The following is a 20,121-nucleotide window of genomic DNA, read 5'->3' on the forward strand; positions in this document are numbered from 1 at the left end:
AGCAGGCTCGGTCCTCCCCGCCTGCAGTTTGCACGGTGGGAATGGGCAGTAGGGTGGGCAGGGGTCTAGGGGAGTGGTGGGTTTCAAATTTTTTTACTACCGGTTCTGTGGGTGTGGCTTGGTGGGCGTGGCAGGGAAAGGATACTGTAAAATCTCCATTCCCTCCCCACTCCAGGGGAAGGATACTGCAAAATCCCCATTTCCTCCCGATCAGCTGGGACTTGGGAAGCAGAGAATAGATGGGGGCGGGGCCAGTCAGAGGTGGCATTTGCCGGTTCTCTGAACTACTCAAAATTTCCGCTACCGGTTCTCCAGAACTGGTCAGAACTTGCCGACACCCACCTCTAGTCTAGGGGAATAGTTAGTCCTCAATATAGGACCACAATCGAGGCCAAAACTTCAGTTGCTAAATGAGACACTGAAGTAACATTTTGTCCCATTTTACGACATTTCTTCCCAGTCGTTAAATGAATCACTGCAGTTGTTAAGTAAAGTCACACGATCTGTTAGGTGAATCTGGCTTTCCCCTTGACTTTGCTTGTCACAAGGCCGCAAAATGGGAGATCACGTGACACCCCCCTACAACCCACCCACCCACCCCCGCCTGGGACACGGCAACCGTCGTAAATAGGAGCCGGTTGCCAAGCGGCTGAATTTTTGTTCACGTGACCCGTTACAGGGGATGCTGCAATGGTCTCTTAAGTGTGAAAAACGGTCATAAGTCACTCTTTCCAGCGCCGTTGTGATTTCGAACGGTCACTAAACGAACTGTTGTAAATCGAGGAGTGCTTGTATCTGCGCTCCCCAAACCCCGCCGTTCCTGCCAGTTATATCTAAGGGAGTCAGGAGGCGGCCGGCCTCGCATCGGGCCAGGCCGCTTCCTCCCCGGAGGCCCCCAGAAGGGCCCCGCGGACCGTCTGCGGCTGCTCGCCGGGACCGGAGATACGTCCGCCGCCCGCTCTTATGGCGGCAACTACGGCGAGGCCCCGCCCCTTATTTCGAGGCCCCTTCCCTGCAAGGCCCCGGGAGGCAGAAGAGCCTCCAGGAGGAGACCAGGCGCCCCCCTCCCCGCCGCGTCGCTTAGCAACGGGCCCGCTACCGGCAATTTCGCTGATCCCCAGAACGGGCGCCGCCATGACAGTCCGAGGGGCGGGGCAAGCGGTTATCCAATCTGCGAGCGCCAGAGCCCGTCCACCCTCGTGACGTCACGCAGGCGCGCGCGAGAGTGGGAGAGAGAAGGCAGGATGGGAATTGTAGGCGTTTCCCCCGAAGCCTCCCGGACCGGTGTCTTGCCTGAGTCTGAATCGGGAAGGGCGATGGGAATTAGAGGAGCCGGTGGAATGGTCGCTTTCCTTTCGCCCTCGGTCTGCGCTGTGCTTCCGCGGCCGTAGCACCAGAGGAAGGAGAGTCTCCGGGAGACCGCAGCATCATAAACACACAATGTTTAAGTCAGGGGTCTCCAACCTGGGCAACTTTAAGCCTGGAGGATTTCAACTCCCAGAATTCCCCAGCCAGCCAGAATTCTGGGAGTTGAAGTCTTCCAGGCTTAAAGTTGCCCAGGTTGGAGACCCCTGACTTAAGTAACAACAATAGAATAGAATAGAATAGAATAGAATAGAATAGAATAGAATAGAATAGAATAGAATAGAATAGAATAGAATAGAATAGAACAGAACAGAATATAGAAAATAGAAAATAGAAAATAGAAAATAGAGAAAGAATAGAATATAGAAAATATAGAATAGAATATAGAAAGAATAGAATAGAATAGAATAGAATAGAATAGAATAGAAGAATAGAACAGAACAGAACAGAACAGAACAGAACAGAACAACAGAACAACAGAACAGAATAGAATTCTTTATTGGCCAAGTGTGATTGGATACACAAGGAATTTGTCTTGGTGCATATGCTCTCAGTGAACATAAAAGAAAAGATACTTCATCAAGAATTATAAGGTACAACACTTAATGACAGTCATAGGGTACAAATAAGCAATCAGGAAACAATATCAATATGGATCCAGGCAACAAAGTTACAGTCATACAGTCATAAGTGGGAGGAGATGGGTGGTGGGAACGATGAGAAGATTCATAGTAATGCAGACTTATTGAATAGTTTGACAGTGTTGAGGGAATTATTTGTTTAGCAGAATGATGGCGTTTGGGAAAAAACTGTTCTTGTGTTTAGTTGTTCTGGTGTGCAGTGCTCTCTAGCGTCGTTTTGAGGGTAGGAGTTGAAACAGTTTATGTCCAGGATGCGAAGGGTCTGTAAATATTTTCACAGCCCTCTTTTTGACTCGTGCAGTATACAGGTCCTCCATGGAAGGCAGGTTGGTAGCCATTGTTTTTTCTGCCATTCTAATTATCCTCTGAAGTCTATGTCTGTCTTGTTGGGTTGCGGAGCCAAACCCGACAGTTATGGGAGTTCAGATGACAGACTCAATAATTCCTCTGTAGAACTGTATCAGCAGCTCCTTGGGCAGTTTGAGCTTTTTGAGTTGGCACAGAAAGAATATTCTTTGTTATGCTTTATTGATAACGTTTTTGATTTTGGGTGTCCATTTTAGATCTTGCAATATGGTAGAACCTAGAAATTTGAAGGTCTCTACTGTTGATAAGTGTGAAAAATAGTCATGAGTCACTTTTTTCAGTGCCGTTGTAACTTTGAACAAACACTAACTGTTGTAAGTCAGGTACTTACCTGTATTTGATTTTAAGCCATGTCTACTGGATGGGAGAACATGAGGTCTTACAGTAACGGAGGACATGTCCTCTTTTGCCAGATGTCTGGTAACTCTACTTGTGCTTGGCTGCGACTGAGCTGGGCCGATGGGATGGTTAGCTCCTCCTCTGCCCTTCAGCCCTGCAGATGCTTTGGCTGTGCTTTGACTCGCAGGTGGCTCCATGGCTCGCTCACTTTGGAAGCTTCTGGCCATCACAATTGTGTGCCACTACAATTCCCATAAACTGTTTATAAGGCATAGCCCATAGTGAGTGTTCAAGGGAGCAGCCCCTCCATCTCTCTCAGCTGCTGAACCTCTCAAGCCCTCCGCTCTGCTGACTGTCCAGCCCAGGCCATGCCTGCTTCTCCCTGGCTAGGCTGGGCTGGGCTGCAAAGGATGGCCCTATTAGGTTACTGCCCTGGAGAGCATTTGTCATGGAAACTCAGCCGCTTGCCCCATGGGTCTGTAACTGATCCAGGAGCGCCGAAGCTCTGCCGGAGTGCTCCTTCCCAGCTGCCGGTGCTGTTGGGCCTTGCAGGAAACAAGTAAGCTTTCAAAGGGGGAGGGGGAGGGAAGAGAGAAGTGCTTGGCAGACCTCGTCTTCCAAAATTGGACTTTTCCACCTTAAGTCTCCTTGAAGTCTTCCAGCTGTATCATTTTCTTGGCAACTGGACATTGGCTTCTTGCAACTTCCTGCCTAGCTTGTCCACCTAGCCAGCCTTGATCCAGCTTGGTTGCTGAGCCTAGCCAGGTACTGCCACCTCCTGAGGTCCTGGCACTCGGCACTACAGGTTATCCTTATTTAGCGACCACAACTGTGACCGGCCACCTTGTCGTTAAGTGAAGTGGTCACTGAGCAAAACCATGTTAGTTTGCTTGACAGACCTGTGAGGGTCATAAATGGGAGTCATAAAAGTTACTTTTTCATCACCCTCATAATGGTGACCGGTCACTAAATGAGGACAACTGGGTGTACATTGTTGAGTTATCCACCTGGCAATGCGGTCTTGCAAGAAGCTGTCCTGCGGATCGTCTGTGTGCAAACTGCTGAAGAGCAGGCAGATAAAAATGCCATTGATGGACTAAGCTCTGGAGGTGCTTTGGGGCTGAAAGGGGATGTTCATCGCTTGAGGAGGAGATTCCAGCCTCCTGATGCACCCAGGTGATCCGCATGTCCAATCTCAGGCAGGAATGCTCCCTTCCAACCTCTGAAGCCCTAAGAAGCCAAGTGGTTTTTTTTGGTGGGACCAGTCTACCAGGGCAACCTGGTCTACCCAATTATGGGACGGAACCTACTGCTTCCGCTTTCGCCTTTCAGCCCCAATCCAGGAGCCTTTGCAGGTAGTCACTTTCGCAAAAAACTATTTTTGTGTTGAATTTATGTTTTACCAACAAAGAAACAAAGGGAGATCTAGTAGAGATCTATTTCAAGCTATTTAGTTCTCATCAACCAGCCATACCCTTCTGCGATTCTGTGCTTAGAGGTTAATAGAGGTTAAACTGAAGACAAATTCCTTGTGTGTCCAATCACATTTGGCCAATAAAGAACTCCTATTCTATTCTATTCTATTCTATTCTATTCTATTCTATTCTATTCTATTCTATTCTATTCTATTCTATTCTATTCCATTCCATTCCATTCCATTCCATTCCATTCCATTCCATTCTCTTCCTGGCAATGCGTTAGTGTGGGCCTTTGCATGCATGTATTTATTAGATTTGTATGACCCCCAAATCTCTTGAGACTCCCAGGGTTCTAGGGTAAAAATCAGCCTCATACTTGACTGTAACACCATAATACCAAATAATAATAAAAAATTAGTAATTAAAGATAGCAGTGTAGATTTTAGGTTATAATTTTGTAGCTGGTGAACAATCCGTTCCCAGGTTTCAGTTTTAGCTCTGGGGCAAAAGGAGAAACATCACATCCTGAGGAGAAATGTGCTGAAACAGGGGTCTTCAGTCTTGACAAGGTTAAGATTTGTGGACTTCAACTCCCAGAATTCCCCAGCCAGCACAGACCACAAGTTGTCAAGGTTGGAGACTCTCATGCTGAAGGTTATATAAAGAGAGGAATAGAATCAAAACCATGTGAAGTATTAGTACTACTTTATAAAGCCTTAGTAAGACCGCACCTGCATCCAGTTTTGGTCACCGCATTACAAAAAAGATGTTGAGTCTTTGGAAAATGTGCAAAGTAAAGCAGCTAAGATGATTAAAGGCCTGGAGACAAAAACATATGAAGAACGGTTGCAGGAATTGATTATGGCCAGTTTAGAGAAAAGAAGGACTAGGGGTGACATGGTAGCAGTCTTCCAGTATTTGAGGGGCTGCCACAAAGAAGAGGAGAGGGTCAACCTATTCTTCAAAGCACCAGAAGGCAGGGCAAGAAACAATGGATGGAAACTAATCAAGGAGAGAAGCAACCTGGAACTAAGGAGAAACTTCCTAATAGTGAGGACAATTAACCAATGGAATGACTTGCCTCCAGAAGCTGTGGGTGCTTCATCACTGGAGGTTTTTAAGAAGAGATTGGAAAGTCACTTGTCTGAAATGGTATAGGATCTCCTGCTTGAGCTGGGGGTTGGACTAGTAGACCTTCAAGGTCCCTTCCAGTTCTATTCTGACTGAAAGACTGCTGAGCCTCCTCAATGGCTGTTGTGTTCAGAGGATTGCTCCTGCTCCAAACCCAAACTGGCCCAGATTGCAATAATTGGGGAAAATAAATATAGCTGGCTAAATCAGCGTTCCTAATTAATTAGATGACAGATTTTAAATTAGACTTTGGTTTTTCTGTAATATGAAAATTACTTCCCAATTAGTGTGGAAGAGATATCTCTCCCCCTTCGCTGTTTTCTGAAAAACAAATCTTGCTTTTCTTGCATCAAAACGATGCACATTCATGAAAATCTGATTAATGACTTTGGCTATTGAACTCATTTATAAATGAAATAAAACTTGCAGAGCCATAGTGTTAGCCTGCAGGGGTTCAATCCTCGCCGTTGTCTGTTTCAAGTAACTGATGGATGATGACTTTCTCAGCTGAAAATCCTGGAGGACCAAATGTCAGATACCTTCTTCAGATGGATGTTCCCATCAACATGCAACTTAGTCTGTCAGTGGCCAGTTGTACCTTGCTGTGCATGAGGATCTCCAGATGCAGAGGAGACAGGCTGACTCTGGTGACCCTTCCAATTCTAGAGTTTTATGCTTTGTTTCATTTCTGCCATCCTTCATAGAATTCTTTATTGGCAAAGTATGATTGGACACACAAGGAATTTGTCTTTGGTGCATGAGCTCTCAGCGTACATAAAGTGATAAATTGTGATCACACAGTCATCATAATACATTCATTGCGAATCATAAAATACAACACTTAGTGATAGTCATAGGATACTAAATAAGCCATCAACATAATAAATCATACTAGGAGACTAAATAAAACAATATAAATCGTACAGATACAAGCAACAAAGTTATAGCCTTAAATAGTGTTGGAAGAAATGTCCATCTGGGTTCAATTCCAAGTGGGGAGAAAGACACTGAAAACATGGAGGCTGCTTGGAAGGATGGTTTAATGGAGCAGAACCATTAAGCACATGGTCCTGGTACAGTTGAACGCATGGAGTGAAGAATGAGATATATTTATATCCCCTCTTGGGCCTTGCAAGAAATGTATCTTATTGGTTGTCAGACTCCCATGGAGGGCTATGCAGTCATAGTTGAGGTTATCTGTATCCCAGGCTTGGTTGAATCTTGCTGGGTGATTCAATGAAGGACAATTTCCTATTGTGGCGGAATGGCTTTGCCCTGAAGGATAATTCCATCATCCTGGAGCTGAGGTCTTTTGTCTTGTAGATAAGCTGGCACCAAAATATCTGCTGGAGGCAGGGAGCAGGGCTCTTTTGTTTCTGTTTCCTTTAAGATTTGTATTTCTCTTTTAGGGGAAATATTCTGCCTTTTTAATATTTCCTAGAATATTTCATTCTTCTAGGAGAGGCGTGGGTGCTAATTTTCTACAGTAGAAGTGGAGATAGGTAATAGAAAGTATGAGAAGCAGAAGAATGTTTCACAGTGACCTTGTTCCTGAGATTTCAGGATTGGATCATCTTTTAATCAAGCATAAGCTCCCTTTGCAAAATAATCGAGAGTCACTTTTCACCCATCAAACCCTTCTTTGTAGCAGAAAAGTATATTGTCTTACATTCCTCCTTCAAATTTCTGATTTCCTCTCTCCCCTCCTTCCTAAACACTGGATCCCCCTCCCCTGGCATTATTAATTTGCTGGCCTGTATTGATCTGGTGCTCTGAAACTTTGGCTTTGAGTCCAGTTTACCTCCTTCAGATAGGAAGTCCCCTACAAGGGCTGCAGCCTGCCATTCCAGTTACAATTCAGGCCTTCTTTGAGCTGGGATTTGCCAGCCTGTCCTTCCGGTCATGGAAATATTTCCTTGAAATGAGTCCAAAAGATGAGAGCAGGACTGACTAAGCAGATAAATCCATTTTGAAGCAGCAAGAAAGTGATGTCTGGACATTTAGTCCTCTTCTCCAAATTGGGCAAATCTTTCTGTTGACTTTGATACCCACGTGAGAGAAGATTATGGCCTAAAAGCAGGGGTGAAATGCTACCGGTTCGCTCCGGTTCGGGTGAATCGGTAGTGATAAAAACTACCGGTTCGGGTAAACCGGTAGTAAAAAAAAGCTACTGCTTTGGGCAAACCGGAAGTTAGCTACTGGTTCAGGCGAACCGGTAGTTAAAAAAAGCTACAATCTGACAATCAGCTGTGCCACGCGGTTTAGCTTTCCTAGAAAGCAGGATTTCCTGCTAAAGCTAAACCACGCGGCACAGCTGGTCCACCCCATTCTGCTTACCGTGTTTCCCCAAAAATAAGACCCTGTCTTATATTTTTTTGAACCCCAAAATAAGCACTTGCCCTTATTTTCGGGGAGGTCTTATTATTTTGGGGCGCGTGGAGCAAGACGGGGCTCCTCTTGCCATCTTATCTGATTTCCAGCTCTGTCTCCCTAACCCTAACCAGAGGAAATGGTGGAGACTGGCTGCGCATGCGTTTAAATATTTTCGGGGAGGGCTTATTTTCAGAGAGGGTTATTTTCAGGGGGGCTTATTTTAGCGCATGTGCTCAAAAGACCGATTGGGCTTATTATCAGGGGATGTCATGTTTTGGGGGAAACAGGGTATCTTCCCAAGTCTCCTTTTGGCACGCATTGTATATGCGCACGCATTGCACATTTGGTGTGTATGCACATGCGCAGCACGCACTTGGCATGCAGCACGCATGTGCGGTCAGCAATCCAGTAGAAAACCAGTTCAGATTTCACCACTGCCTAAAAGCCTACCTCTGGTAAATGCTTTTTTTCTGGAATAAAGCTGAGCTTTAGGGAAAAAAAGCTGCCCATGGGAGCCTGAAAAAAGCTGAAAAAACATGAGAAATAACTAGGAGTGTGGACAGGCCTGAGTCTCTGAAATCCTGAATGCTGACAATTTGTGTACGTGTGTCTTCAAATGGAATGATATTATAGGTGGAGCATCTCTTTCCCTTAATGTACATCTTTGTTCACACATGCCACATGTGGGGAAAGATCCAGGGATTCCAACTTTGGGGTAGAGGCGTCTGTCTTTGTGCTGAGCCACACCAGGATTATGGTGCTTTGTGTGGTCAATTTCCCATTAGCTGTTGCTCCGCAGGGGCACAGTGGAAGCCTTTCCCAATTGGCCCCGGGAAACCATTGAAGGGACCTTGGATTGTCACATCTTGGCCTTTTGGCTAAGATCAGGCGCAAGCATCCATGGCCAAAAATTTGCTCAGCTCCTGGCCTGCTTTCCGCTCTTGAAGGGGTCACGTATATATCGAAGGACAGGCGGAAGAGTTGCAGACACAGCAACAATCAGACACGGGTGGCTTGTGCCCAGGCCAAGAAAATAATTAGAGTCACCATCTCGGACAGGCCCCTCAGCAGTGAAGGTCAAGAGAAATAGGGGGAAGCAGAGGTGGGTTTCAGCAGGTTCTGACCAGTTCTGGAGAACCAGTAGTGCAAATTTTGAGTAGTTCAGAGAACCAGTAGTAAAAATTCAGACTGGCCCCGCCCAGGGGTGGGTTCTAATTTTTTTTACTACTGGTTCTGTGTGCGTGGCTTATTTTATGGGCGTGGTTTGATGGTCATGTGACAAACAATTCTTTAGGATTTAGCAGAGGTACTGGTCTACCAGGCTTTTAAGTGCTTGCAGAGCCGTTCCGGTCTACCCATTTGATTTTGGAGCACACTGGTCTACCACCACACTGCCTTTTACCGCTGATCAGCTGTAGGGCGGCCCTTTGAAGTGCTGTGGCAAGAGTTTAAACAGTTTTTGCCGCTCTGCCACCACTGAGAGCATCGGAAACCACTTTCAGGCAGCTTGGCCTCAATTGCCAACCTACCACCACCGAGCGGTTTAAAAGGAGCGGAATGGTTCTAGCCGATCAGTTGTGAGGCTTCTTGGCTTCTCAATTTAAAGCTAAGGTGTCTTGTTTTTTTTTTCTCTTCTTTGTCAAGTGAGCCGTGATTTTTTTCCTTCTAGCCGATCAGCTGGGACTCGGAAGGCAGTGAATAGATTGGGGGCGGGGCCAGGCAGAGGTGGTATTTACCGGTTCTCCGAACTACTCAAAATTTCCACTACCGGTTCGCAAGAACCGGGGAGAACCAGTAGCAACCCACCACTGGCCCCGCCCCCATCTATTTCCTCCCAAGTCCCAGCTGATTGGGAGGAAATGGGTATTTTGCAGTAACCTTCCCTGGAGTGGGGTGGGAATGGAGATTTTACAGTATCCTTCCCCTGGAGTGGGGTGGGAATGGAGATTTTACAGTATCCTTCCCCTGGAGTGGGGTGGAATGGAGATTTTACAGTATCCTTCCCCTGGAGTGGGGTGGGAATGGAGATTTTACAGTATCCTTCTTCTGCCATGCCCACCAAGCCACGCCCACCAAGCCACGCCCATAGAACCAGTAGTAAAAAAAATTGAAACCCACCACTGGGGAGAAGCACATCCAGATTTCCCAGATTCTGTTACTACAGCTGTTCTACCAAAAGTATTTTTAAAACCAACCCATGGAGCAGAAGTTGCCTTCGGAAGTTGTGGGAGCTTTATCACTGGAAGCTTTCAAGAAGAGACTGGACTGCCATCTGTCAGAAATGGTGTAGGGTCTCCTGCTTGGGCAGGGGGTTGGACTAGATGACCTACAAGGTCCCTAACAACTCTGTTAAATCTGTTAAATCATTCTTGTTGCTCCTTTCCACCCCAGAATGAGCAACACAAGGCCAAGGAAAGCAGAAAACTGCCCATGAGGACACCCCCCCACCATTTATATTAAATCACTCTCTTTAAGAACATTTTGGATTCAAAAGTGGGAGAGGAATCAAGTAATGAAATAACCAAATTGCGAGGCCAGAGATGGTTTTCTTTTATGTCATCTTCTGAGCAGCTTCCATGAAATGGAGTGAAAATATCCTTCTGTTCCTTGCATTTCTTGGGAATCTACTAATTTATCCATAGGGCTACGAATACTGTGATAAGATTCACTGAAAAAAACCCTGCGTCAATGAGAAGGAAGCGGGACACAGAAAAGAACTTCTCAATTAGCTACAAGATCCTGCAAGTAAACAGCTATACTTGGAAGTGCGAAGGTTAGGTGGGAAAACATCAGTCAAGGCTATAAATGGTAAAAGAGCCTGTGGCACCTTCCAGACTAACACTTCCCGTATTATTGCATAAGCTGAAGTGATAGTCTATTTCACTTTTGTAAGGGAGAACTGTCCTAAAAAATATTTTGCATGGAAGAGAAGGAGGAGGAGGAGGAGGAAGATGAGAAAAAAACAAAGAGAAGGAAGAGAAAGACGAGAAGGAGGAAGAGGAGGAGAAGGAGAGGAAAGAAGAAGACAATCAACAGGGGTAAATAAGAAAGGAAAGACAAGAGGCAGAATTAGCAGTCTGTCAACTTGCAAAGCTTTCAAGTTGCCATGAGCAGAACTGATGGAGCTGATTGATTTCCCTAACTGGAACTACATTCCACAGATGCCTTTCTACCACAATCAGTAGGAGAGCTTTGGGTTTCACAGCCAGCCAAAGTGGTTAATTGGAGAATGTGATTTATGACATGGCCAGGGAGGAAGGGAGAGACAGGGTCATGGGGGGAACATAAATCTATGTGGGATTAGTTCTAACTGCATCCGAATATTGCGGAAATGGTGCTTCTAATAAACGACTGTATTTCTTTTGAAGTTTGGCTTGTGGCTCATGAATTAGTTAGGGCATCTTTCGGAAACTTCACACAATCAATGACTGTGGATTCCATTATACTGGAGCCTTTTGTTGTGAATTGTGGGGAGGCATCTGCTCCCATCTCTACTTTTAAAACCCTTTCAAAAATATAAAATGGGCAGACCAACGAATCAGCTGCCTATTATCCCCACATATTGAGTGGCAACCTTCATTCTCCCAGTGCTGCCCTCTTCAGCTGTAAAAGAGGCCAAAACAAAGCAAGTGCAACTATTAAAAAGAAGACAGACTTTTTTACAACCAAGAATTTATCCATCTCTGGAGGAATAAGAAGCCCTCCTCTTCATATGCTCCAAAAGTGGTAAAGAATTCTAGTTTCAGAAGTCTAACTCATTTGTCCTTTGGAAATGATCTGCCTTCTGAGGAGTTCCCAAGAGCCATTTTGGGGCTGTGCTTAAGACACCAGGCTAGAAACCAAGAGGCTCTTGAGTTTTCATCCCACCTTAGATTCCCCTGGTGAATTTGGAGGCATCACAGTCTCTCAGCCCTAGGTAGAAGAAGTTTGTGAGGGCAAAACATTTCTGAATATTTTGTCAAGAAAGCTTGAAGGGACTGGCCCAGGCAGTGCCAGGAGTCAGCACTGGCGCAAAGGCGCAAAAACAAACGAATAGCACATAAAATGTGTTGCAGGAAAGGTTCTTCATGTCTCATTAATCACAATAACAGAGTTGGAATGGACCTTGGAAGCAATCTAGTCCAACCCCCTGCCTAGGCAGGTAACCCTACACGACTTCAGGCAAATGGTTATCCAACCTCTTCTTAAAAACTTCCAGTGTTGGAGCATTCATAACTTCTGGAGGCAAGTTGTTCCACTGATTAGTTGTTCTAACTGTCAGGAAATTTCTCCTTAGTTCTAGGTTGCTTCTCTCCTTGATTAACTTCCATCCATTGCTTCTTGTCTTGCCCTCTCGTGCTTTGGAGAATAGATTGAATCCCTCTTCCTTGGGGCAGCTCCTCAAATATTGGAACACTGCTATAATGTTTGCCCCTAATCTTTTCATTAAACTAGACATACCCAGTTCCTGCAACCGTTCTTCATATGTTTTAGCCTCCAGCCCCCTAATCTTCTTTGTTGCTCTTTTCTGCAGTCTTTCCAGAATCTCAATATCTTTTTTATTATATGGTGACCAAAACTGGATGCAATATTCTAAGTGTGGTCTTACTAAGGCTTTATAAAGTGGTACTACTAGTACTACTAATACTTCAAGTACTGCTGAGTCTATCCCTCTGTTAATGCAACAGGATTGCATCGGCTTTTTTGGTTCCCCATATCTGATTCATCAATTGTAATCTCCATGTCACTGATGGTGAGGCTAGAGAATAGAATAGAATAGAATAGAATAGAATAGAATAGAATAGAATAGAATAGAATAGAATAGAATAGATGAATATAGAATAGAATGGAATCAAATCAAATCAAATCAAATCGAATGGAATCGAATATAGAATAGAATAGATGAATATAGAATAGAATAGAATAGAATAGAATGGAATGGAATGGAATGGAATGGAATGGAATGGAATGGAATATAGAATAGAATGGAATGGAATGGAATGGAATGGAATGGAATGGAATGGAATAGAATAGGAATACATGAATATAGAATAAAATAATAACTTTATTGTCAATTTAAATTTACATTAATTGACATACATTAAAATGAAATTTCGTTGCATACAGCTCTCAAAGGGTCACCACCTCCAATATACACTACATAAAGATGACAAAATAAAGAAATATAAAATTATTTATATACCCACATATATTAAATGACACAGAGAAACAGAGGCCCAGGCTCTGCATCCCACAGCCAAGGGGCTCCCCTAATGTAGTGTTACTTGTGACGAAAATAAAACCCAAGCAGGCCCAATCCCCTCCCCCTCCTCCTGGAGGTGAGATGCCAGAAATGGGGCCACTTTGTTTTGCCAGCGCAAAATCTTGCAAGGCCTCTGCTGTGGGAAGAGAGCAGAAGAACAAGGGAATGCCTCAGGGAGGGGATGAGGACAAAACGAGGGTGAGGTGGCAAAGCAAGTTTTAATATAGTGCAGGGGGTCTCCACATTTGACAACTTTAAGACTTGTGGACTTCAACTGGGAGTTGAAGTCCACAAGTCTTATAGTTGCCAAGGCTGGAGTGGGATTCAATTTTTTTACTACCAGTTCTGTGGGCGTGGCTTGGTGGGCATGGCAGGGGAAGGTTACTGCAAAATCCCCATTTCCTCCCGATCAGCTGGGACTCGGGAGGCAGAGAATAGATGGGTTGGGGCCAGTCAGAGGTGGTATTTGCCGATTCTCCTAACCACTCAAAATTTCCGCTACTGGTTCACTAAAACCGGTCAGAACCTGCTGAAACCCACCTCTGCCCGTGATATAGTTTTCATGGTGCTCAGCTGCTGTTCTTTTGCTTGGCGGTGTGTGTGAATGGCTGATTGTTCCATGTGTCCCTGTCAGGCCTGGAAGCCATCTTTTGCATTGAATCTTCAGGCCTGCCACATTTACTACTGTGGGAAACTGGGAGGGTGGATTGTATGGAGCATGGGTGATATGTAGTCATAATAACATTCCTTTCTTAGAGAGTCCAGGACGCATTGCCCTGGCACATGGAGTCGGATGACTGGGAGGTGTCTCCAGTTTGGACGGTGGATTATTGGACCATGTGATGGACATGTGGGTGTTGGGCAGGGACTTAGACTTTCTTTTGGGTTGGAAAACCGTGGAATCTTCAGATTCAGGTTTTCCCAGATGTGCCAATATGACATCTCTAATAAAATGGAACTTTGCAGAAACTCAAGCCTCAGAGTTTTCTTTCGTTGGGGGCGTTACTTGGAACCCTGACAGTCCCCTTTTTCCGTTGCAGCCATGCCTGCCACCAATGCTGGATGGCCGGAGGAGTTTGGCTTTAAGATCCGTGGAAATGGTCCCTGCTACATCATGGCTGTGGAGGAAGGCAGCAGTGCCCACGTGGCTGGCCTCCAGCCCGGAGACCAGATTTTGGAGGTCGAGGGGCAGCCTGTTTCCTCCATGAATGCCAAGGCCCTGGCGATCCTGGCCAGGCAGTGTGAGAACGTGCCCCCAAGCATCGGCGTGGTCTCCCGCCTCCAGCAGGTGGACCTCCCCCTGGGGCTGCAGGGACACTTTGGCTTCACCTTGACCTGCCACGAAGGTGACCCCGTGCAGGTGGAAAGCGTGGCTCAGGACTCGCCGGCCGCCAAAGCAGGCATCAAAGTGGGTGACTACATCCTGGAAATCAATGGCATTTATGTCCAGAGTTACAAAGATGCGGCTGCCGTAATGAGATCCTGCTGGGATGAAGGTCTCAGGCTGGGACTGCTGAGGCTGGGGCGGCTCCGGCGGTGGGCTAGCAGCAGTGTGGAAGAGTTTATCCAGAGCGCAGATGCCGTGCATCAAGAAAGGAGGCAGAAAGCTCGGGAGTTCAGCAAGAAGGTAAGTCGAAAGTGATGTCTGGGACAGGATGTGGGGTAGCGGGGATCAGGACCAGGGGTAGGCTGCTGGGGGTTCGCAGGAGTTTGGGAGAACCTCTAACTCAGATTCTGTGCAGTTTGGAGAACCCACAAATCCCACTCCTGGCTGGCCCCGCCCACCCTGCCCCTCCCCTCCCAGGAGTCCCCACACGGCCCGTTTTGGATGCAAGTAAGGGCAGGGTGTGTACGGAGGCTTGGGGAGGGCAAAAAACGGGCCTACCGGAAATTCAGGGAGGCCGGAAATGGGCCCGTTTCCAGCCTCCAGAGGGTCTCCAGAGCCTGAAGAGGCCATTTTCGCCCTCCTGGAGACTCGAGAAAAGCCTCCAGAGCCCGGGGAGGGCAAAAACACACACCCCGCCATGGTGCAGGAGGCCGACTAGGCCATGCCCACAATGGCCACACCCACCCAGAAAACTCCTTGCTAAAATTTTTGAAGCCCACCCCTGATCAGACCGAAGGCTTCTCGCAAAGTTTTAAAAACTTGGCTATGTAAAGGTAGCCCTCGACTTACAACAATTCATTTAGTGACCACTCGAAGTTACAATGGCACTGAAAAAAGTGACTTATGATCGTTTTTCAAACTTACAATTGTGGCAGTATCTTCATGATCACGTAATCAAAATCTGGATGCTTGCCAGCTGATTCATAGTTACGACGGTTGCAGTGTCCCGGGGTCATGTGATCCCCTGGTGGGACCTTCTGACAAGCAAAGTCAATGGGGAAGCCAAATTCACTTAACAACGGTGTTACCAACTTAACAATTGAAGTGATTCGATTAACAGCTCTGGCAAGAAAGGTTGTAAAACGGGGCAAAACTCACTTAATAAATGTCTCACTTAGCAACAGAAATTTTTGGCTCAATTGTGGTCGTAAATAAAGGCCGTGGAAAAGACAGAGGTTCCCAGTGGAGAGGCTGATGAATGAATTCTGCTGAAAGGCAAAGATCTGTAGGCCAAGTGAGGCAGTAACGTAGACTAAGAAATGGGTGTGTAAAACTAGTAGATGTGTAAAAAAAGAAGCAGGGCATTGATTGTATGATCATAGAGAGGGCTGGACTAGAAGACCTCCAAGGTCCCTTACAGCTCATTCATTCTATCCTGCCCCGCCCCGCCCTGTTCCATCTGTTCTGTTCTGTTCTGTTCTGTTCTATCCTTTATTTTTTCCCCCTTCCTCTTTGCTTGGCCTTGGAAAGTGAAGTAAAGCCAACTAGGTTATGTCACAATTTATAAAACTGTTCCCGACTGAAGGCAAAAAAATAAAATAAATGCAGTTTTATTTAGGAGCAATTTATTTTTACGGCCTTGTAGAGGAAATGCACCAGAAGCAGAAAAAAATAACTTTAATTTAGTGTGAACAGCTTTACTGAGGGACCACATTCTGTTTGAGATAACCATGATGAGATCCACCATTGAAATCAATGAGACAATTTGCCCGTGAAACTTAATCTTTTAATTTCAGACTCAGGGCTATTTTTGTGCATGCTTATTATAACGCTAAGTCTAGAAATGGCTGACACAGGAAATCCCTGCAGATTTCTGTTGCTTTATGCAAATATACTTTGTTTGATTTCCTATGAGGCAAACCATTTCATCCAAGAATGGGCTTTATGTGAGAAAGGATGGCTATTTTGCAAATTTGAGCCGGCAAAGGTAATTTGCACCAAAAATGTAGAAATAGTCCAAGACTTCTTTCCCCTAAAACCCTGTTCTGCCCATTGGGTGGTACAGTTGTTCTAGTTGTCTGTGCTGCCTCCTATTTCTCTACATTTGGTAGCTACTCCTATTAATATAGGGTTCAAACGGCCATCCACATATTCTTCAACCAACGAAAGGATCGTTGATGAAAACGAAAAGGATCTCTCTTGCACTAGAATCAAAGCTGGACATACCACATTGGCTTTATAAGGTAAAAGTTCCCCTCACACATATGTACTAGTTGTTCCTGACTCTAGGGGGTGGTGCTCATCTCCGTTTCAATGCTGAAGAACCAGCACTGTCCGAAGACGTCTCCGTGGTCGTGTGGCTGGCATGATTCAACTCCAAAGGTGCACGGAACGCTGTTACCTTCTCACCAAAGGTGGTCCCTATTTTTCTACTTCCATTTTTTACCTGCTTTCGAACTGCTAGGTTGGCAGAAGCTGGGCCAAGGAAAGGGAGCTCACCCCGTTATGCGGCACTAGGGATTCGAACTGCTCAACTGCCGACCTTTTGATCGACAAGCTCAGCGTCTTTAGCCACTGAGGATACTGCATCAAGTTTTTGTCACTACATTACAAAAAAAGACATTGAAACCTTGGAAAAACTGCAGAGAAGAGCAACTAAGATGATCAAAGGCCAGGATACTAAAACATATAAAGAACGGTTGCAGGAATTGGATAGGACTAGTCTAGAGAAAAGAAGGACTAGGGGTGACATAATAGCAGTCTTCCAGTATTTGAAGATCTGCCACAAAGAAGAGGGATCAAACTAATTTCCAAAGCACCTGAAGGCTGGACAAGAAACAATGGATGGAAACTAATCAAGGAGAGAAGCAACCTAGAAATAAGAAGAAACTTCTTAAGAGTGGGGACAATTAACCAGTGGAACGGCTGGCCTCCAGAAGCTGTGGGTGCTTCATTACTGGAGGTCTTTAAGAAGAGACTGGGCAGCCACTTGTCTGGAATGGTATAGGGTCTCCTGCTTGAGCAATGGTTGGACTAGAAAATCTCCAAGGTCCCTTCCAACTCTATTCTGTAATGTAATATAATATAGATGTCAGTGTTCCAAGTAATGTACCCATGTGGCTCCCTGTCACTCCAAATATGCATCACAACCGCCAATGTGCAACAACCGCCTACATGCGATTTATTGAGCTTTTCGACTCCCAGTAGGCCAACCATGGTTAAATCCAAGAAAAGAAAAGTTTCAGAAGAAAACAGAATGTTTAATTCAACTACATATGCTAATTTTGTGGCTGCTCAAGAAATAGTCAGGGACAGGAAGGGTTTTGTGGCTCCCGGTGTTTTCTTTTCTGTGGGAAACGAGTCCAAATGGCTCTTTGAATGTTTAAGGTTGCAGACCCCTGACTTAGGGAATTGGCACACAAATTTCAGTTCTGGATTTGCTTTACTGCAGTTCACCTGACTTCTAATAAAACTGTACCTTTGCAACAAATGGAGCCACGGATGGTTTTTACAAGTGCAAGTTGAGGCAAGGCTGACAGTTTGCTCCAGTAACAAAGCCTTGGGAGTCAGGCACATTACAAATTTCATAAATAAGTAAATAACCACCCACATTAGAAACACAGCTGGAGGAAAGACGGAGAAGGTGTTTTATGTAAATGGAGCATAGAAAACATCTTTGAGTAATGCAGGGCTTAAGAATCAGGCTCTAAATGCGTTTATCAGTGCATTTGAATCACAACATACTGTATGACACCATCTCCCTGCAACTAATGGTGTGCTGCTAAAGGTTTAGAACTGGTTTTGCCAGTGACGTGGCTGCTGCAGTGGTGGGTTGCCCCGGTTCGCACCGGTTCTATAGAACCTGTAATAAAACCGGCGGGAGGCTCCGCCCACTGACCCCGATGTCATCAAAATGCTTCTGCGCATGCAGAGAAGAGAGTGTGTGTGTTTGAGCAAAGCGAGCATCCGCACGCAGCCCCGTTGCGAACCGGTAGTAAAGGTAAGTACCGGTTACTGCTGCCACACTACCAGCCAGAGAACAGCAGATGGTTGGGCCAGGCATTGGGGCTCCACTCTGCTCTTAAGCCTCTTGCAAAATCCCCCAAAATATTACAATCAACTCACTCAAATGGGCACAAGCCAGCTCCCCACTGCCCCAAATCTCATTTTTCCCACTGATTCAGTGTCATGCTTTATTTTTCCAGTGAACGTAACCCTGCCATAAAATGAGGGAAGCTGCATATGTTAAATATGCTAAGTAAATTACATACCCGGCAGTATTTTCTTACAAAGTCCTATTAATAGATTATTGTTGTCAAGCGCTGGGGAAATCAGGAGACCCAGGCAGTTCAAATGAGTACATTACAAGCTTAAACTCTCTAAAAGAATCTGAACTACTAACGGTTAAAGCAATTTGGTGGTAAATGAGGAATTCACAGTGAGCTGGACTTAGATCTCTTCTGGGCGCAAAGGGACTCATGACTGATGACGTGTTTGACCCCTCCCTTGGGCTCAGCCTAATCATCTCCCACAAATGTATTAAAATTAGGTTTTTAAGTTATTGGATGGTAACCAGTGGTGGGATTAAGCCAGTTCTGTCAGATTCAGGCGAACTGGTAGCGGCGACTGTGGTAGGCCATGCCCACCCACCCGGATATAATGACGTCATATTTAGCCATGTTTAGGAAGCTCTGCACATGGGTGAAAGGCACACATGCGAGCAAAGAGCATGAGTAGAAGGCCGAGCATGTGTGAAAGGCACGCATGCTCACATTTGCAATCCGGTAGGGAAGGTAAATGAATCCCACCTCCGATGGTAACCTGTGGGGGTAAGTGACCCCCACTGCTCTTTCTGCCTGTCCCGGATCCCACAGGAGAGAAGCAAGCTACAGGCAGCACCCCTACCCTGCAAGCGGTCTGGGTAGCACAGAGGCCAGGTGCTTGGGCACACTGTCAGCTTCTTGGCTTGCAGGAGATCTTAGTAAGATTGGCACCTGGGGAGCCTGACTTTGATGATGAATGAGCTGAGGAGGGCAGCTCACATCTTCTTGCCAACCCCTGCTTCCACCTCTCTCCCCATAGGTCTCAACCACCGTGTAGCGTTTGGATATGATCTCCAAAGGGTGCTCTGGAGCAGGGGTCTCCAACCTTGGCAACTTTAAGACTTGTGGACTTCAACTTCCAGAATTCTGGAAGTTGAAGTCCACAAGTCTTAAAGTTGCCAAGGTTGGAGACCCCTGCTTTGGAGTACTAAGGTGGCATCTGGGTGGCTTCTTCTTCTTCCACATCTAGATCAAATTTAAACTGCCAGAATGAAGCCACCTTCTGGGTTTTGTTGTTGGCCAAAAATAAGTACTTATTGGTACATGTTTCTGGTAGTAGCTGACATACTAACAGATGGGCCGGGCTCTGCGTCTCTCCACATTCACACAGCGTGCTTGAGCATGGTGGTTTTACACGATGGGACTCCAACTCTCAACCTATTCAGGGTCCCCCAGGTAGTATAAGGGAGGTTGGATCCTTCAGCCACATCCTCCTTTAATTCTGTTGAGATTCTCTGCCATCCAGGCCATGGTTGTTCCAAAGGTGCTTTTTCAGGAGGCAACTTGACTTTCTTGGTTTTTCTCTGAAGAAGTGTAATGTATAATGTAATATATAAATCCTTCCATTCCCCACTATCTTGTCAGAGTTGAAGAAGCTTCTTGGATGAGAAGTGAAACGTCTTCAAAGAAAAAACAAGAAAGTCCAGTTGCCTTCTGAAAAAGCACCTTTGGGATCCTCCTTTAATGTTATTCCATGATCGATGGTCTCCTTCCTCCATCTTTTAATTCAATTTTGTTCTTGCCGCAAAGCTGTTCCTAAGTTTTAGCTTGTGTTGCTAGCCATAGCAGTAGCATTTAGACTTATATCCCACTTCAC

The 20,121-nt window shown here is 45.6% G+C and overlaps 2 protein-coding genes across 3 annotated transcripts in view; both read right to left on the reverse strand.

The window, feature by feature from the left end:
* Positions 1-1,201, reverse strand: part of ZDHHC4 (zDHHC palmitoyltransferase 4) — a 10,383-nt gene extending 9,182 nt beyond the window's left edge. Inside the window, exon 1 of one of the 2 annotated variants that reach the window (XM_034420575.2) lies at positions 1,100-1,201. The gene's annotated coding sequence lies outside the window, so the exon portion shown is untranslated. Of the gene's footprint in view, positions 1-342 lie in introns of both variants that reach the window. The other variant, XM_034420576.3, reaches the window with a different exon arrangement.
* LOC117667384 (hexosaminidase D-like) overlaps positions 1-20,121 on the reverse strand; it is a 256,224-nt gene that overhangs the window by 114,263 nt on the left and 121,840 nt on the right. The gene's annotated exons all lie outside the window — the stretch shown is intronic.

Source organism: Pantherophis guttatus, chromosome 14 (genome assembly GCF_059756535.1).
Source record: "Pantherophis guttatus breed Tessera chromosome 14, ASM5975653v1, whole genome shotgun sequence".
Taxonomy (NCBI): Eukaryota; Metazoa; Chordata; class Lepidosauria; order Squamata; family Colubridae; genus Pantherophis; species Pantherophis guttatus.